The 18,043-nt window shown below is 38.5% G+C and overlaps 1 long non-coding RNA gene and 1 pseudogene across 1 annotated transcript; both read right to left on the bottom strand.

Moving 5' to 3' along the window:
• Positions 1 to 634: 634 nt before the first annotated feature.
• LOC137210074 (ferritin light chain pseudogene) lies at positions 635 to 13,151 on the bottom strand (annotated as a pseudogene).
• A 552-nt stretch (positions 13,152 to 13,703) lies between these two features.
• On the bottom strand, positions 13,704 to 17,096 carry LOC137210207 (uncharacterized). The gene is made up of 2 exons (XR_010936341.1): positions 15,808 to 17,096; positions 13,704 to 15,338 (listed from the first exon to the last, which is right to left on the bottom strand). It is a non-coding gene; the product is annotated as an uncharacterized lncRNA (long non-coding RNA).
• Between the last annotated feature and the right edge of the window lie 947 nt (positions 17,097 to 18,043).

The following is an 18,043-nucleotide window of genomic DNA, read 5'->3' as shown; positions in this document are numbered from 1 at the left end:
ACTATAATTCGAAAACATACATGCACCCCTATGTTCACAGCAGCACTATTTATAATAGCCAAGACATGCAAACAACCTAAATGTCCACTCACAGATGAATGGATAAAGAAGATGTGATATATATAAAATGGAATACTACTCAGCTATAAAAAAGAATGAAATAATGCCATTTGCAGCAACATGGCTGGACCTAGAGACTATTATACTAAATGAAGTGAGAAGGAGAAAGACAAATACCATATGATATCACTTATATGTGGAATCTAGAATATGATACAAATGAACTTATCCATGAAACAGAAACAGACTCACAGACATAGCACACAAACTTTTGGTTCCCGAGGGGAAGGGGGAGGTGGGGGAGTGATGGATTGGGAGTTTGGGATTAGCAGAGGTAACCTATTATATGTATGATGGATAAACAACAAGGTCCTACTGTATAGTACAGGGAACTATAGTCAATGTCCTGTAATTAACCATAATGGAAAAGAATATGAAAAATTATATATATGTATAACTGAATCACTTTGTTGTACAGCATAAACTAACACAACATTGTATATCAACTATACTTCAGTAAAATAAATTTTTAAAAAAGGAAAAAAACATGAATATATATATATACATATATATTTCTTTTTTTCCTCTTTATTCTGTTTGTGTTTCAAATAGGCTTTTTTTTTCCTTCTGCAAAAAGTGTTATTGTTTCCATTTGGTCCAAGGCTTGGGAGAGGGCTCCAGGGCGGTTACAAAGCTGCCTAGTAGCTGCAGAGCAGGGCTTCAGGCAGAAGCTCTGATGCCAGAGGGGCTCCTCAGAGGCCGCTGGACTTCAGAGACTCCTGTTTGTGCTCGAGGGTGAGCCTTTCAAAGAGATACTCGCCCAGCACAGCCTGCGGACCAGCCAGCCTGCGGAGGTTGGTCAGGTGGTCGCCCATCTTCTTGATGAGTTTCACCTGCTCCTCCAGGAAGCGGCTCTCCAGGAAGTCACAGAGGTGGGAGTCTGCGCGGCCGGAACCCAGGGCGCGCAGATCTGATAGTGCCTGGAGCAGGCTCTTCTCCCTAAGAATGGCGGCTTCCACAGCGTCCTGGGTTTTACCCCACTCATCTTGAGAAGGCTTCCGCGCATCCTGGAAGAGGGCGCGGCCACAGCACTGGTTTTGTTCTGCATTTTCAAGAGACGCTGGGCGCCCTCACACTTCTCCTCAGCCAGTTGGCGAAAAATGTGGCCCACACTGTCCAGAGTCCCATTGTTGCTGTCGAAATAGAAGCTCAGAGAGAGGTAAGTGTCCCCAGATGCATGTTGAACAGGCGGTGGACGGCGGCCTCCACCTCGATGGAATAATTCTGACGCACCTGGGAACTCGTGGTTGATCAGTGATAAGGAGCTAAGCTCAAAAAACGGTGTTGGCCTGTCCTGGAGGCTGAGGATAGCTGAGTGGCTGATTCCAAAGGTTGCGACAGGAAGAAAGGTTGGAGGGTGGTCGGGGGCTGGAGCAAGGAGCGTCCCTGGGTCTGTTCATTCCAAACACTGTTGAAGCAAAAGACAGAACTGCAGGACTGCCGAGCGCACTGCCTCAAATAGGCTTTGCTATAAATGAACCAGAAGTCCAAGCAAGGACAAAACTTACCCTTCCCCCCACCAAAATAGCTGGCGATACTAGAATCTAGACCTGGGAAGGGATTCTTCCATTACTTTCTGAACATTCCAAGCCACTAGAGCAGTGGTTTTCAAAGTATGGTCACTTTGTAACCAAGCAGTACCCTATGGGGCCTTCCTAGGACAGACCCATCCCCCATATCCTCTGCTGTAGTTCCTCTCTGAAGTACTCAGATAATAGTATCTCAGGCATATTTCTTGAGTTTTCAGATGCTAAAAACCACCACCCAATGGAAGAAATTAACTCCTTGATGATCATGAGCACGTAGCCCCCAGACCTTCTGGCAGCTAAGGATGGATAATGTTACCTGCCCTGTGGCCTCCACATCAACCAATCAGAGGATTGTGCACGAGCTGATCACATTCCCTGGGACGTCCCTCCCTCACCTGGCCTTTAAACATGCTTTGCTGAAATCCTTTGGAGATTTCAGGGTGTTTTGGAACTCGGGCCACCCCTCTCCTTGCTCGATCCTGCAATAAACCTTTCTCTGCTCCAGACTCCAACCTTTAGGTTTGTTTGGCCTCACTGTGCTTCAGACACACGAACCTGCATTCGGTAACAACCTGACCAGTTTTACCAGCGTCCCCTGATAACGTGTCAGATATTCAAGTTTTAGGGCCCTGTCCCAGCCCTATGGAATCAGCAACTCTGGTGGGGCTCAGTGATCTCTGTTATAACAGGCCCTCCAGATGATTTTTATTCACCTTAAAGTTTGAAAATATCTGCATTGTCAGCTGGCCAAAGCGTCCACCAGCAGGTGAAGGGGAGTGGTGCCTGGAAAAGATAGGGACCAGCCAAGGCAAGTACAGCAGCATTTGCCGTGGTGGTAATGGAGAATGCCTTTTCTCCACTGGTTGGCACAGACTAGGATCTGGGAGCAGTGGCAGGGTTATTTAGGATGCTTTACATTTCAATGTAGAGGGACCGCTGTCCTGGTTTGCCAGGGACTTCCCCTGTGTGAGCACTTAAAATCTCATCCTGGCAAACCCCTTAGCCCTGGGTTTGAAAAACGTAGGGAATAACATGAAATTTAGGGGAAACATGATCTAGGTTTTGGGCAAGTCACAAGTGCTAATTAAAGCTAAGCAAGTATGGACAACACTAGCGTTCTTTAGCCCTTTGCGGGGAGGTAAATCTGATTGGGTGAAAGGACTTATTGTTAAGAGATCTTTGTAGAAACATCCCCTTCTGCTTAGTCCGCTGGTTCTCAGTTCTGGCTAGACATTGGCATCGTCTGAGGAGATTTAAAATGATTTTATTGGTCTACGATGACCAACCGTCAGTGTGAGGGTTTTTAAAAAGTGCTTCAGATGATTCTAATGCACAACCAAATTTAGGTGCCACTGCTTAAGCTTTTGAACCGCTGCTGCATATTTTCACCTCATCTTCCTATGAGAATATCCAACTGTAGTTGAGGTTTGTTTTTTTTTTCTTTTTCTAACTGTCTTATTATAAGATTTACTGTCTTAAATAAGGTTGAATGTACAGAAAATCTTGCTAGTCCATCTGGTATAGCTGGATACTTAGAATAATATAGTTAAGATATATACCATTTAAGTATTGTGACTGGCCTTTTTTTTGAAATTAACATATGCATTGAATTAGTATGTTCTCTTTTGAAGTTGTTATGTTGGGGAGCTATACCTCTAATCTGCCATTGCTAAATATCTGGACACCTCTTATTAGGAATTGCTTTTAGAAATCTTTAGGGATTAAAACCAAGATTGCTGTATTATTTGTACTGGAACCACAAAAACCTCACAGAGTTCCCCCGCTGTACCTTCTACCCCCATCTCTAACCCTTGGCAACTTCTAATCTGTTCTCCATCTCCACGGTTTTGTTATTTTAAGAATAATATGTAAACATAATCATGAATTACTTAATCTTCGGAGATCGGCTTTTCAGAATTTTTCCCTCGGCATCATTCCCTTGAAGTTCATTTCAATTTTTGCATATATTAATAATTTGTTCCTTTCTGTTGCTCGGTAGTATTCTATCATAAGATTTTATCACAATTTGTTTCAACATTCATCCACTGAAAGACATTTGAGTAGTTGCCAGTTTTGGGCTATTATAAATAAAACTGCTATGAACATTTATGTGTAAGTTTCTGTGGGAACTTAATTAAGTTTTTGTTTCTTTTGGATAAATGCTCAAGAGTACAATTACTGCGTTGTAGGGTGAATCTACTTTTAGGATTAAAAGAGACTGTCAAGCTGTTGATCAGAGTGGCTAAACCATTTTATTTTCCCACCAGTGATGTGATATAATTTTTCTATGTACTCGCCAGCATTTGATGTTGTCACTATACTTTAATTTTAGTTACTCTCTGACATCTCATTATGGTCTTAATTGGCACTTCCCTAATGGCTAATGATGCTGAGCATCTTTTCATGTGCTCCTTTGCCGTGTGTATATTCTCTTCCATGAAATGTCTGTTCCTGTCTTCTGCCTATTTTCTAGTTGGATTTTTTTAAGTTGTTTGGAGAGTTCTTTGTATATTATAGATACAAGTCATTTGTCTCATATGGGATTTTCAAATATGTTTTCCTACTGTGTAATTTGAGTTTTCATCCACTTAAAAGGATCTTCTATGAAGCATTTTTAACTCATTTTGATGAGATCCAATTTATCAGTTTTTGCCTTTATTGATCATACTTTTGGTGTCAAGTCTAAGAATTATTCCCCTAGTTCTAGATGCCAAACATTCTCTCCTATTTTTTTTTCTAAAAATGTCCTGCTTTTACATTTAAGATTATGATCCACTTTGATTTAATTTTTGTGTAAGGTGTGGAGGTTAAGGTTCATTTTTTGTTTGTTTGTTTTTGTCGAGGGATGTCCAACTGTTTCAGTACCATTTTTTGAAAAGTCTATTCTTCCTTGATAGCTTTTGCACTGCTGTCAAAAACAAGTTATATGTATTGATGTCAGTCTATTTCTGGGTTCTCTATTCCATTCCATTGATCTATGTATCTACCCTCCATCATTACTGCAAACTCTTGAAATTGGGTAGATTAATTCCTCCCATTTTCATCTTCCTTTACAAGTTGTTTTAGCTATTCTTCAGCCTCTTCTTACCATATAAATCTTAGAATAAGCTTGTCTATATCCACAAAAACCTTGAGGGCATTTTAAGAGTAATTGTGTTAAGCCTCTTAACTTGGGGAGAATTGACATCTTTATCATGTTGTGTTTTCTAATCCATGAACAAGGTATGTCTCCCTATTTGTTTGCGACTTAAAAATTTTTCTTCATCAGCATTTTGTAATTTTCAGTCTAGAGGTCCTATAAATGTCTTATTGGGCTTATATTTAAGTATTTATTTAGGTCAGTTGTAAATGGCATCACATAGTTTTATTTAAGCTTCTACACATTTGTTATTAATATATAATTTGATAAAATTGTGGTGATCTTGTACTCTAAATCATTTACAAACTAATATTATTTCTCAAGCTTTTTGTGGATTCCTTGGTATTTTCTCCATTTAGATTATCATCTCATCTTCAGATACAGACAGTTTTACTTTTCCTTATTCAGTATAATAGGATATATTACTATTCAACATTCAGTAGGATATGTTCCTTCCTATGCAACGTAGTAGGAATAGTCCTTTTATCTTTTAAATAAACTTTTAAAAAATTTAACTTTTAAATTTATGTATTTATTTATTTTTGCTTTATTTTCTTACTAGAAGCTCCAGTGATATATTTAATAAAAGTGGTGAGAGCAGATATCGGTGCCTTGTTTCTGATCTTACAGAGAAAGCATCCAGTCTTTCACAGTTAAATATCATGTCGATATAGGTTCTTTGTAGATCATCTTTATGAGTTTCAGTATGCTCCTTTTCTATTCCTAGTTTGCTTGGAGTTTTTTTTCTTCTTTTCTTAAAATCATGAATGGGATTGGATTTTGTCAAATGCTTTCTCTGCATTAATGGATAGGATCACATGACTTTTCCCCCTTAATCTATTGGATATGGTGGATTACACTGTTTAATTTTCAAATATTTAACCAACTTTGCATAACTGGAATAAATCCCACTTGGTCATGGTATATTATTCTTTTCATATATTTCTGGATTTAATTTGCTAATATTTGGCTGAGGGTTTTTCAGCCAATTTCATAAAAAATATTGGTCTGTAGGTTTCTTCTTTCTATACTATCCCTGTCTGGTTTTGGTATCAAGGTAATACTGGCTTCATAAAATTAATTAGAAACTGTTCCCTCTACTTCTATTTCTTATCAAATCATGTAAAATTGGTGTTAATTCTTTAAGTCTTGGGTAAAAGTGAAACATCTAAGCCTGAACATTTCTTTTGGGAGTTTTTAAATGAAAAACCAGTGTTTCTAATGGTTACAGGAAAATTGAGATTATCTATTTCATCTTGGCTGAGTTTTGGTAGTTTTGGGTGTAGAAACATTGGCCCATTTCATCTACATTTTTGAATTTATAGTGTAGACTTGTTCATAGTAACTTGTCCCTCATTAACCTGCAGGATATGTCATGGTATCGCTGGTTGCATTTCTGATATCTGTGATTTGTGCCATCTCTCTGTTTAATCTTTATCAGTCTTTCTAGATCTTTATTGGTTAGATTGCTTATTTCAAAGAACCAGCCTTTTGTTTCATTGATTTTCCCCCCTATTTTCCTGTTTTCAGTTTCATGGATTTGTTTCATCTTTATTATTTCCTTCTTTCTGCTTGTTTAGTGTTTTTCCTCTTCCTTTTTTACTATTTTAATATAGAAAATTAGATTATTGCTTTGAAATATTTTCTTTCCCAATTTAGTGCTATAAACTTCCGTTTCAGCATTGCTTTCACTTCATTCCACAAACTTTGATCTGTTATATCTCCATTTTCTTTTATTCTATGCATTTAAAAATTTTTTCCTTGATGCTGTCTTTTTTACCCATGAGTTATTTGGAATAGTGATGTTTAGTTTTCATGTGATTGAAGATTTTCCTGTTGTCTTTCTCTTATTGATTTCTAGTCTGATTCCATTATGGCTAGAGAACATACTCTCTATGATTTTAATTCTTTTAAATCTGCTAATGGTTTTTTATCACCAGTATATGGTATATGAGTGAATGTTCCATGGACACTTGAATATGTATTCTGCTCTTACTGAGTGTGTTCTTTAAATGTCAGTTATATCCTGTTGATTGATGATGTTTTCAGTTCTTCCATATCCTTGCTGATTTTTCTCTCTGGTAGTTGTATAAATTGCTGTGTTGAAGTCTCAAATAATAATTGTGGATTTAAAACTTTCTCCTTTTACCTTTTTCAGTGTTTGCTTCATGCATTTTGAAGTTCTGTTGTTTGGTGCACACACATTTAGTATCACTAGGTCATCTAGGTGGATTATTCCTGTTATCTTTATGTAATGACCCTCTTTGCCCCTAATAATTTCCTTTGCTCTGAAGTCTACTTTATCTGATATTAATATAGCCATTTCTGCTTTTTCTGATTAATGTTCACATGATATATCATTTTCATCCTTTTACTTTGAACTACCTATATCATGATGTTGAAAGTAAGCTTCTTATAGACAGTATATAGTTGGATCATGCTTGCGATTTTTTAATCTACTCTTCCAATCTCTGTCTTTGACTTGGTTATTTAGATCATTTTCCGGTAATGTAATTATTGCCATGTCAAAGATTTGGTCTACCATGTTATTTTTTGTTTTGTCTTTTACCTTAGTTTCTCAATCCTGTGTTTCCCTTATTTTTCCTTCTTGTGGGTTACTTAAACATTTTTTAATAAGTCCATTTTAATTTAATTCATTTATAATCATTTGTGTTACTGTTTGTATAGTTTTCTTAGTGGTTGCTTTTGGCATTACAGTATACATATGTAACTTATCATAGCCTACTGGAATCAGTGTTTCATTACTTCAAGTGAAGTTAAAGTATGATTTTCTGTAGTATTTCCTTTCTCTACATTTAGAACCCCATCAGATGGTGTCATCATTTTTGCTTTGACCATCATATAGAATTTAAGAAACTCATGAGGCTAATGATAGTCTCTTATATTTACCCCATTTGTTTTCACCCATTCCATTGTTCCCCTTTTCTTTCTGAAGTTCCCAGTCTTCTGTTATTGTTTATGTTTTCATAACAGTAGGTGATATCTTGGATTTCCAGTGCAACTGGATATGAGTTTCAGGAAACACTGAGCCTGGCTCACTTAATGCTACTGAGTTGGAGGGTTTGTATATGTTGGGCCTGTTGGCACAGCAGATGCTAGCAGATTAGACTAATGTTGATGGGACTAGTGCCACAGGAGGATGGGTTCCCATTCAGGCTATGCTGCTGCTACAGTAGATCAAGTCCCCCTCTACCCCAAGTGTGGGGCAGTGACCTGCTGCTGTCACTGCTTTGTATTAGGCTCCTTTTGCCTCAGATGTGTGGTGGGATCCCTTGGAAGCTGCTGCTGCTGCTGCTGTCAATCACAAGGTTAAATTCATTTCAGAAATACTTAAGTATAAATATATAGCCTGGCTCTTGTAGGACCTCTGTATTTTTTTTTATTGCTTTCATACAAATTATCCCAAATTTAGTGACTCAAAGCAACGTAAATTTATTACCTTACAAGTCTGACATTGGCCTCAATTGAGTAAAAGTGTTGGCAGGATCGACAGATGAATGGATAAAGATGTGGCACATATATACAATGGAATATTACTCAGCCATAAAAAGAAATGAAATTGAGTTATTTGTAGTGAGGTGGATTGACCTAGAGACTGTCATACAGAGTGAAGTAAGTCAGAAAGAGGAAAACAAATACTATATGCTAACACATGTATATGGAATCTAAAAAAAAAAAAGAAAAAATGGTTATGAAGAACCTAGGGGCAGGGCAGGAATAAAGACGCAGCCATAGAGAGTGGACTTGAGGACACAGGGACGGGGAAGGGTAATCTGGGATGAAGTAAGAGAGTGGCATGGACATATATACACTACCAAATGTAAAAGAGCTAGCTAGTGGGAAGCAGCCACAAAGCACAGGGAGATCAGCTCTGTGCTTTGTGTCCACCTAGATGTGTGGGATAGGGAAGGGAGGGTGGGAGGGAGATGCAAGAGGGAGGAGATATGGGGATATATGTATATGTATAGCTGATTCACTTTGTTATGAAGCAGAAACGAACACGCCATTGTAAAGCAATTATACTCCAATAAAGATGGTTAAAAAAGAAAAAAAAGTGTTGGCAGAGGTACATTCTTTTCTGGAGGCTCTTAGGGGTGTTTCTGTTCCCTGGACTTTATCCGCTTCCAGTGGTCACTTGTGGTCCTTGACTCAGAGTCCCCTTTCTCCACCTACAAACCCCAAAATGTTGCATCTCTCTGATTCTGCTTCTATTAGGACATCTCTCTCTTTCTCTTTCTACAGTTGGGAATGGTTTTCTGCTTTGAAGGACTCATGCAATTAGATTTGTTCCATGAGGTAATCCAGGATAATCTTTCTATCTCAAGGCCTATAACTTCAGCCATATCTGCAAAGTCCTCTTTACCATGTAAGGTAACATATTATTGGGTTCTAGGGATTAGGGTGAGGGCATTTTTAGGAGCCATTATGCTGCCTACCACACCCTTAACAAGTGACCTTGAGAAAATTACTGAGACTTTAAAGCCTTACTTTCCTCAAACATAAAATGGAAAGAAAGATAACTAGTTAATATCATGAAAGTGAAACAGTATATATGAAATCAACTAATTCAAAAAATAAGATTTCTTCTTTTTCTTTATGATTGGCATGATTCTCAGAGTTCAGTTACTTGAAGAGTTCCTTTTTTTTAAACAGAACTGAGGAATTTCAGGGTTCAGGTGCTGTAAGATTGTCTGAATTATCTGAGTAACAATTAGCTAAGCACAGGTGTAAAGCATTTGATTTACTCCCTGGTGTCCTTTATCTTCTCATCCCACTAAATCCATATCCCTTGTCTAGCTCCAGCCAGTAGAGTCAGAGCTTGTTTTACTGTTTAACTAATGTTCAATTTAAATTTGCTCTACATCTCCAGATTCTCAGCCCTGGTTGCATATTATAATCACCTGGGGAGATTTCAAGACCTACTTGATGCCAGAGTTTTACCTATCATGGATATTTGAGGAGGGACCTGGAATGAAATGCTCTAGCTTATGGTTTGGGGAGCCAAATCATAGTCTACACTGAGCCAAATCATTTGCGAGATCACCTCTAAAAAGCAATTTATCTGTGGTGACTGATGCTCTTCCTTTGTCAGTATGCTTGTCCCTCTTTGGGGGAAAAGAAGGGGAAAAAAAACCCAGCGGTTGGGCTCCCTGAATTATAACCTGATGCTGTGGAATTAGTGTTGGCTCAGAGCGCACATCTTCGGATACCCATTCTCTCTCCTGCTTCCTTGCATGAGCTTATATCCTTGGGCAGTTTTTCATCCACCACCCTCTTTTGCTTCTAATCTTAGCAAGTAAAGTCTCTCCTTAATGAAACAGCATTTCATGAGACTTACTGGGAGCATAGGTCTGTTCCAGACCTATCCTATGTTAGCTAAAGCAGATATAAGTGATGTATTTTTGGCATTCATCCTTGTGGGTTGGAGAGAGAAGACAGAATTTTATCCTTTAGGTGTCATATGACTGGGCAAATGGGCTCATTCCCTCTACTGCCTACCATGTAAAATACTGAGGGTGTTACCTCTAGAAGGTATCTTCTAGGTATCAAAATAGCTCAGATAAGTCATATTTCTTAGGAAAAGGTGACAAAACTATGGCTTAGGTGGTGAATTTTCCATGTCAATTTGTCTGGGCCACCATGCCCAGTTATTTGGTCAAATATTATTCTGGATATTTCTGTGATGGTGTTTTTGTATTTTTTTAAATTTTTATGTTTTATTTATTTATAATTTTTGGCTGCATTGGGTCTTCGTTGCTGCACATGGGCTTTCTCTATTTGCAGCAAGCGAGGGCTACTCTTTGTTGGGGTGTGCGGGCTTCTCATTGCGGTGGCTTCTCTTGTTGCAGAGCATGGGCGCTAGGTGCACGGGCTCAGTAGCTGTGGTGCATGGGCTTAGTTGCTCCACGGCATGTGAGATCTTCCCAGACCAGGGCTCAAACCCATGTCCCCTGCATGGGCAGGCGGATTCTTAACCACTGTGCCAGCAGGGTAGTCCCTGTGATGGTGTTTTTGGATGAAATTCATAATTAAATTTGTGGTGGACTTTGAGTAAAGCAGATTATCCTCCATAATATGCATGGGCCTCATCCAATCAGTTGAAGCTCTTAATAAAGACTGACCTCCCTGTCGCAAAAAGGAATTCTGCCAGAAGACTTACAGAAATTGAACTGCAACTCTTCCGAGAGTCTCTAGACAGCCTAACCTGCAGATTTTGAATTTACCAAGCCTCTATTATTGTGTGAACCAGTTGTTTAAAATCTCTCTCTCTTTCTCTATCTTTATATAGATATGGATATAGATCTAGGTATCAATATCGATATCTAGATCTATATCTATCAGTATATATGGGCACATTGTATACACATGCTGTTGGTTCTGTTTTTCTGGAGAACCTTGACTAATACAGTGGCCCATATAAATAAAAGGACGAACCCAAGTTCACCCAGGTAGAAAGTAGTACAATGAGAACTGGAACTTAAGGCCTCATGACTCATTCAGCCGTGAACACTGACCCAGAACTGGCGTCCGCACACTCTGGCCCACTGTTCAGATCTCGCTTGACTCCTGGTTTTGTACATAACGTTTTGCTTGAACCCAGCCGCACTCATTCATTAACGTATTGTGCATGGCTGTTTCTGTGCTACAGCAGCAGATGGGCAGTTGCAATGGAGACGTATGGTACAGAAAATCCAAAATATTTACTATCTGACCCTTTACAAAAAAGATCTGCTGACCCCTGCTCTAGGATGCCATCTGATTTCTGATAGCACTGAGGAGAATAATTCATGCACATTGGGATAGATTGTTAATCTCACGTCCTCCTTAGGTCAAAGATCTCTTAAATGCTCACCCTTGCAATAGCCAGCTTGGGGAGCATTGTCTGAGGATGCAGAAATTTTTCTTGTCAGGTCTTTCCAATCGACACTGCTCCCTGACTATGGTTCTTAAACCCTGTTTTTTAAAAAAATTTTTATTGGAGTATAGTTGATTTACAGTGTTGTGTTAGTTTCAGGTGTACAGCAAAGTGAATCAGTTATACATGTACATATATCCACTTTTTTTTTTTTCTTTTTTCAGTACGCGGGCCTCTCACTGTTGCGGCCTTTCCCGTTGTGGAGCACAGGCTCCAGATGCGCAGGCTCAGCAGCCATGGCTCACGGGCCCAGCCGCTCCGCGGCATGTGGGATCTTCGCGGACCGGGGCACGAACCCGTGTCCCCTGCATCAGCAGGCCGACTCTCAACCACTGTGCCACCAGGGAAGCCCCACTTTTATTTTTTTTTTTTGGAGTCTTTTCCAAATAGCCCATTACAGAGTACTGAATGGAGTTCCCTGGGCTAATAAGAAGAGCAGGTTCTTATTAGTTATCTATTTTATGTATAGTAGTGTGTATATTTCAGTCCCAATCTCCCAATTTAGCCTCCCTGCCACAATCCCCTGGTAACCCTAAGTTTGTTTTCTACATCCGTGCCTCTGCTTCTAAAACCTGTCTATTTTAACCAACTACCACTCATTGCTTACTGTCTCTGGCTTCATGTACTTGATAATAAATCTACTTCTTGTTCTATCCTGGATGACATGTTCCAAGGACTGAGATAATATCTTATTCTACATAATTTGTCCTTGATATTGTCTATCTTGGGGTCTTCATCTATGTCCCAAAGAAGACAGTCACTCTGTCTTCTAGTACTAATACCACATTTTATGGCATGAATTTGACCCAATGCACTGAACTATCCCTTTAGAAGCTGTATGCAACCTGTCACTGGGTTTTAGCACAGGGGAAGAACTCAGATTAGTGATCATATTTAAACAAATCTACTTGACCAGAAACTTTTTGTCTCACCATTTATTACACAAGTAACTTCTGTCTTTGCATCTATGATGTAAATATTTTTAATTTCCTAAATTATCTGAAAAATTATTTAGTGCTTCCATTTCAGTAGGCATTGGAATTGCTGTGTTATGACTATTTCATTATTTTATTTCCAAGTGTTAAATTAGGCTTCAAGCTTTGGCCAAGAGTAGACAGGAAAGGGTTTCAAAGAAATGAAGAGTGGGAAAAACTTCTGATGCAAGGGAGACTTAATAAAGATTTGATTTTGAATCAATAATTTATAATAAAGGTTTGAGTTTGAATCAATAATTTATGTCATTGCAAAATACCTCCCTGGTAAAATTCCATTCTTTGGTAATCATTAAGTACAGAAATTAACAATCAAAATATGCAGTGATCTTCTTCATTTTCTAAAAACAAACCTATATCTAGATGAGAGGAGAATTCATCTCATAACTCAGGCTCTGGACTTACGACTCCAAGTCCTGTCTTCTTTCAACCATACCTGCTAAGTTTCTGTCTAACTTCTTGAGCATGAGGTAATGGCGTCAGCTTTCATCCCCTTCCTCAGTATATAGCTTGGTGAGTATGAGTAAGGGATCTAAAACTTGAGAACCTGGGTTCAAATCTTGACTTTAAAATTTATTTACTTGTTGAGTACTCTTGAGCATGTTATCTGTTTTTGCCTCAGTTTTCTCATCTATAAAATAGAGATACCATTACTTCTCTCAGGGAGTTGCTATGAGGGTGAAAGAGAAAATTCATACAATGCAAGAATTTATCAGTTCTTGGAACACAATAAATACCGAAAAATAATGTTAGCCATTATCAAGGCCCCCTCATTTTATGGATAATATAGATTAGTTTATATAGGTCTAATATTTACATATACATAAACATTTTGTACCTATGTGTGTGTATACGTTCTTCTTAGAAATTGAGCAGTCAACATTCACATCTAAAAATCTGTGCTCTGTGAAATGTAGATATCCTGTGTACAGACACAGTGCTATAGTTATCTATTGCTACATAATAAAGAAGTCCAAACTTAGTGGTGAAATAAACAAAAATTTTAATATGTGCCCAGATTCTGTGGGTCAGCAATTCAAACAGTACACAGAGGAGATGGCTTGTCTCTACTCCATGACTGATGTCTGGAACCTCAGCTCATGAGGATTCAGATGGCTGGGGCTGGAATCATCTAGATAATTTTAATTCACATGTCTGGCCCTTGAAGACTGGGCCCAACAAGGACTGTTGACTGGAGTGCCTATAGATGGCTGCCCAGGTGGCTTGGACTTCTCATAACGTGGTAGTTAGGATTCAAGATAGAGTATTCCAAGAGAATGAGTGTCCAGGGTTGAAGCATTCCACGAGAATCATGCAAAAGCTGCATGACCTTTTATGACCTAGTCTTAGATGTTACATAGCATCACTTTCATTATATACTATTGCAGGCGTTGGAGACCTTTTTCCATAAAGTGTCAGACAGTCAATATTTTAGGCTTTACAAGCCATACAGTCTCTTTTGCAACTACTTAGCTCTGCTGCTGTGATGTGAAAACAGACACAAACAATACATATACTAAGGAACATGGCTGTGTTCCAATAAAGCTTCATTTATAAAAGCTGGTAGAGGCCTAGACTTGGCCCACCAGCCATAATTTACTGACCCCTGCTCTATTGTTTGAAGCCATGGAAAGCCTGCCTAAATTCAAGGGAAAATGCCCACATCTGGATGTGAAGAATGGCAATGAATCTGAGACCCTGTATTAAAACCACGACATATGGGATATTTATAAGAGGATCTGTCTGCATACCTTGTTTCTCCCATGTATGGTGGATATGAGGTATTGGGACATCTTACATCTCTGTAAGCCTGGGTCAGGGTCAAAGTTGGAATCTGAACTCAATGACCTTGATTTCTGGAATAATCGGTAACTCTAATTATGATTTGCTTACACTCCTTACCCCAATAAATATACCACAAAAGATAGATTTCAAGTAAACAATTGCTTTATGGCAGATTTTTATTAAGTCTCCATTGACTGAATTATTCCATTTTGGTTGGAAAGCATGAGCTTTTTTCTTTCCTAAAGAGATCTGCAACTTTTCAGATGTGGCATTTCATTCTACTGAGAGGATGATGTAGGTTTTTATAAACGGAAAAAGCAGGGCAGGCTGAGTTCACTCAGATCGTACTAATGCTTACAGGAATAACCGAAACTGGAACACAGGCTTCCAGGTTTTCCTGTCCTGTGCTCTTTCCGGTAGGTGCCATTGTCTGCTGGGTCTGGCAGTAATAATTTCTGACCTTTACCTCTCTACGCTCTTGTGAAGTGGTTTGGGGCTTTGTTAGCTTTCTTATGAGTTTGTACTAAATTGTGTCCATAAAGTAGGCTGAATTCCTCAGGGAAGGATGAGAGCTGTTACTGTGTTATCACTGCAAATGTTGTGTTGGTTACCTTTTTTTCTTTTCTTTTGTCCAGTTGTATCCTGAACTTAAAAGTTATATTATCCAAAATGAAAGATGTGCATCTGGTAGAAAAGACTAATTTAAGGGATGAAAATTCCTGATGATTGCTTCAGTCAACCCTTAATACACACTGAGCTTCATTAGTAAATAGACAACTCTCAGACCATTCCCTTGGAAGAGGTCGCATAATCAGCCTTTGTGTTGATTTCGCATTCTGTTCGGTAGAAACGGAACAAATTAGAATAATTAGGTGGTACAGGAAAGCACAAAGAACTTTCTTCTGTTTTTGTGATGCATCCTGTAATAAGGGTTGAAAATGAGACTGGAGGTAAGAACGTGAAACTCAGAAGAGCAAAGGAGAGAGGACAGTGTTTCTTTGAAAATATTCTTTCAGTGTTGGCCCAGAAGAAATATGAAGCTGAGGAAATTTTTTTTTTAATGATGATTTTTGTGTTGATGATGTGAGTGTGGAATTAGTAAGAATCAGGAAGCAAGCATCCTTTTCCACCAAGGACTTGGGAGCAAATGAAACCATAAATACTCCTCGCTCTTGGAAACCCTTTTGGAGCAGTAATCAGAGAAGGGTAAAGGCAAAGCCTCAGGGCAGAGGTGTTCAGAGCAAAGGGATAGGAGGAGAACAAAAGAAGAGTGGATATGTTTACAGCTGTCATTTTGAAATTTACCTGCTTCTGATTCAGTGCTGCTTTGCTGCTGTGTTGGTCCAGTGGAAATCCTCAAAGCAGGAGCAGCCGTATTTTAAAATAATAACGTTAGAGCAAGTGACTTTAATCCAGGTCTCTTTAGCTCAAAAGCACAGAGGAGAGTGTGAGGAAAGAGTGAGGCCACAAGGAATTGTTCACTGGGTACCTTTTCCCCAAACCTCACTAACTGGGAGAAACTGACCACTGGATTATGTGCCTTGAAGGAAAACAAAAATGTTGAAAGCAAAGAGTGTGGAGCTTGTTTAGAAAGCAAGCTCTATCCTTTGGTCACCTGCTGATGATAATAGCATTGGCTGAGACCTGACCATTTACAACGAAGGCACTTCTGTAGGTAATAAGTTCCAGGAGGGCCCGAACTGAGTATGTCTGTTTCAGCATTTAGCATGGTATAGCATCTGAGAGGCCGGTACATTATTGGCATATAGTAGACTTAAAAATGAACATTTGTGGATTGTCTGAATGAGTGGATGTGTGTGATTCACATCCTATTTGCAGGTCCTATGCCCTACAGTGGATTTTCAGCGTCAGGTTGTGAAAGTATTTATGACGGGGATTGGCATTGTTCCCTATCTAATGGATAAAGATTACACATGAAAGGACTTTACATTGACATCCCAAAAGCCTCATAGGAATTACTTAACAAAAAAATAAATTTGGATTCTGTATAATTTCTAATTTGTAAGCTGGCCAGAACACTGGTATTTCAGCCAGTCCTCTGGTAGTTCCGATGACGTCCCCATGATCACCCAGGCATAATCAGAATGGCTTTAGGATTTGGGAGCCAAAATGTTCCTCAGTATTTACGGCATTGCTAGTCCATTTAAGAAAATGGACTATTGAAAAAATAGCTTCAGACACAATATGGCATTATATGATTTAGCATGAAATCTGAGAAATATAGAGGTTATCGGAAGCCTGCAATGGTAACGTTACCTCTGCTATTGAAATTATTGTCTTTAAACAAAGATTCTACATCAGTAATGCTATATATGTATATTTTTTTATGATATTCAGGTTAATTTCCTATTCCCTCTAAGGAAGTAATTGGTTGGTTGGTATGAGAGATGGTGTGGCTTCCAAAGGTGAAAAGTATTATTTTGTTGTAATTTCCAGCTACCTAAGGATGGGAGAGGCCCAGGACACTGCAGTCAGTATATTATGTGGAGCAGGTTATATTGTGGTTTATTTATGAACTTTTACATGTTTATTTTCTGTGCAAGTTTGTGTGCTCCTTTTTGAGTTTTGGTAGATAAGTGTTTTGTAACTTTGGAATACTTGGAGTTTTTTTTTTTATATATATATGTATAACATATATATATATATATATATATTTTAATGTAGTAGTTAAAGCCGTGGAGAGTGTACTAGTCTACCTAGGTTCAAATTCTGGCTTTACCCTATGACTTCCCTGTGGCTTCCTCTGCTCACCTATTAAAAAGGAGGATAATAAGACTGCTGTGGTGAGTTATATACTAAGTGCTATTTAAGCATTTGCTATAATGATCATGTATACTCGAAGGCAAGGAACTTGCCCCTTGATCGTCTTTGTATTCCTAGTGCTTAAGAATTCCTAGTGCTTTCCTAGTGCATTGTCTTAGGATAGAGATAGCTCAGTATAGTTCTTCTCACTATAAAGTACTGTTACGTTGAAAGTCTTTGCTTGTGTACTAATAATCTGTGACATATCTGCTGAGGACAAGGAAAGGAATAGTTTTAAAACTGCAATGGATAACAAAAGATTGTATGACGTAATGCCTTTATTATGTAATTATAAAACTAACAAATGATCATGGTAGAAAATTTGAAAAACTCCTAGACAAAAGAGAGATCAACAACATTTGGAGTAACTTTCAGAGTGTAGAGCTGTCCATGAATATTAGTGCTTTCATATTTTCCAGGATTTTAAGTAGACTCTGCTTCTTAAGAGTCTATTCATGATATTTTACTTTAATGATGTTTTCATCATGGGGACACACACACACAGAAATCTGTTAAAAAAAAAGAAAGACAGGTAAATCACTGATGTTTCAGATGGCCACATGAAATAAAGTGAGAAAGGTCAACAAGCTGAAAGAATGTGGAGTAGCAGCTCCTTAATTGCTTACATAACTCTGATAATTACCTCTTTGTGGATAAAGTAATTAATGGGGAATCTAATTCAAGAAAAAGATATGAACTGCAAGCTTTCTCGAAGCCA

This window comes from Pseudorca crassidens, chromosome 17 (assembly GCF_039906515.1).
Source record: "Pseudorca crassidens isolate mPseCra1 chromosome 17, mPseCra1.hap1, whole genome shotgun sequence".
In the NCBI taxonomy this organism is placed as follows: domain Eukaryota; kingdom Metazoa; phylum Chordata; class Mammalia; order Artiodactyla; family Delphinidae; genus Pseudorca; species Pseudorca crassidens.
This window is presented reverse-complemented; position numbering and strand designations above follow the sequence as displayed.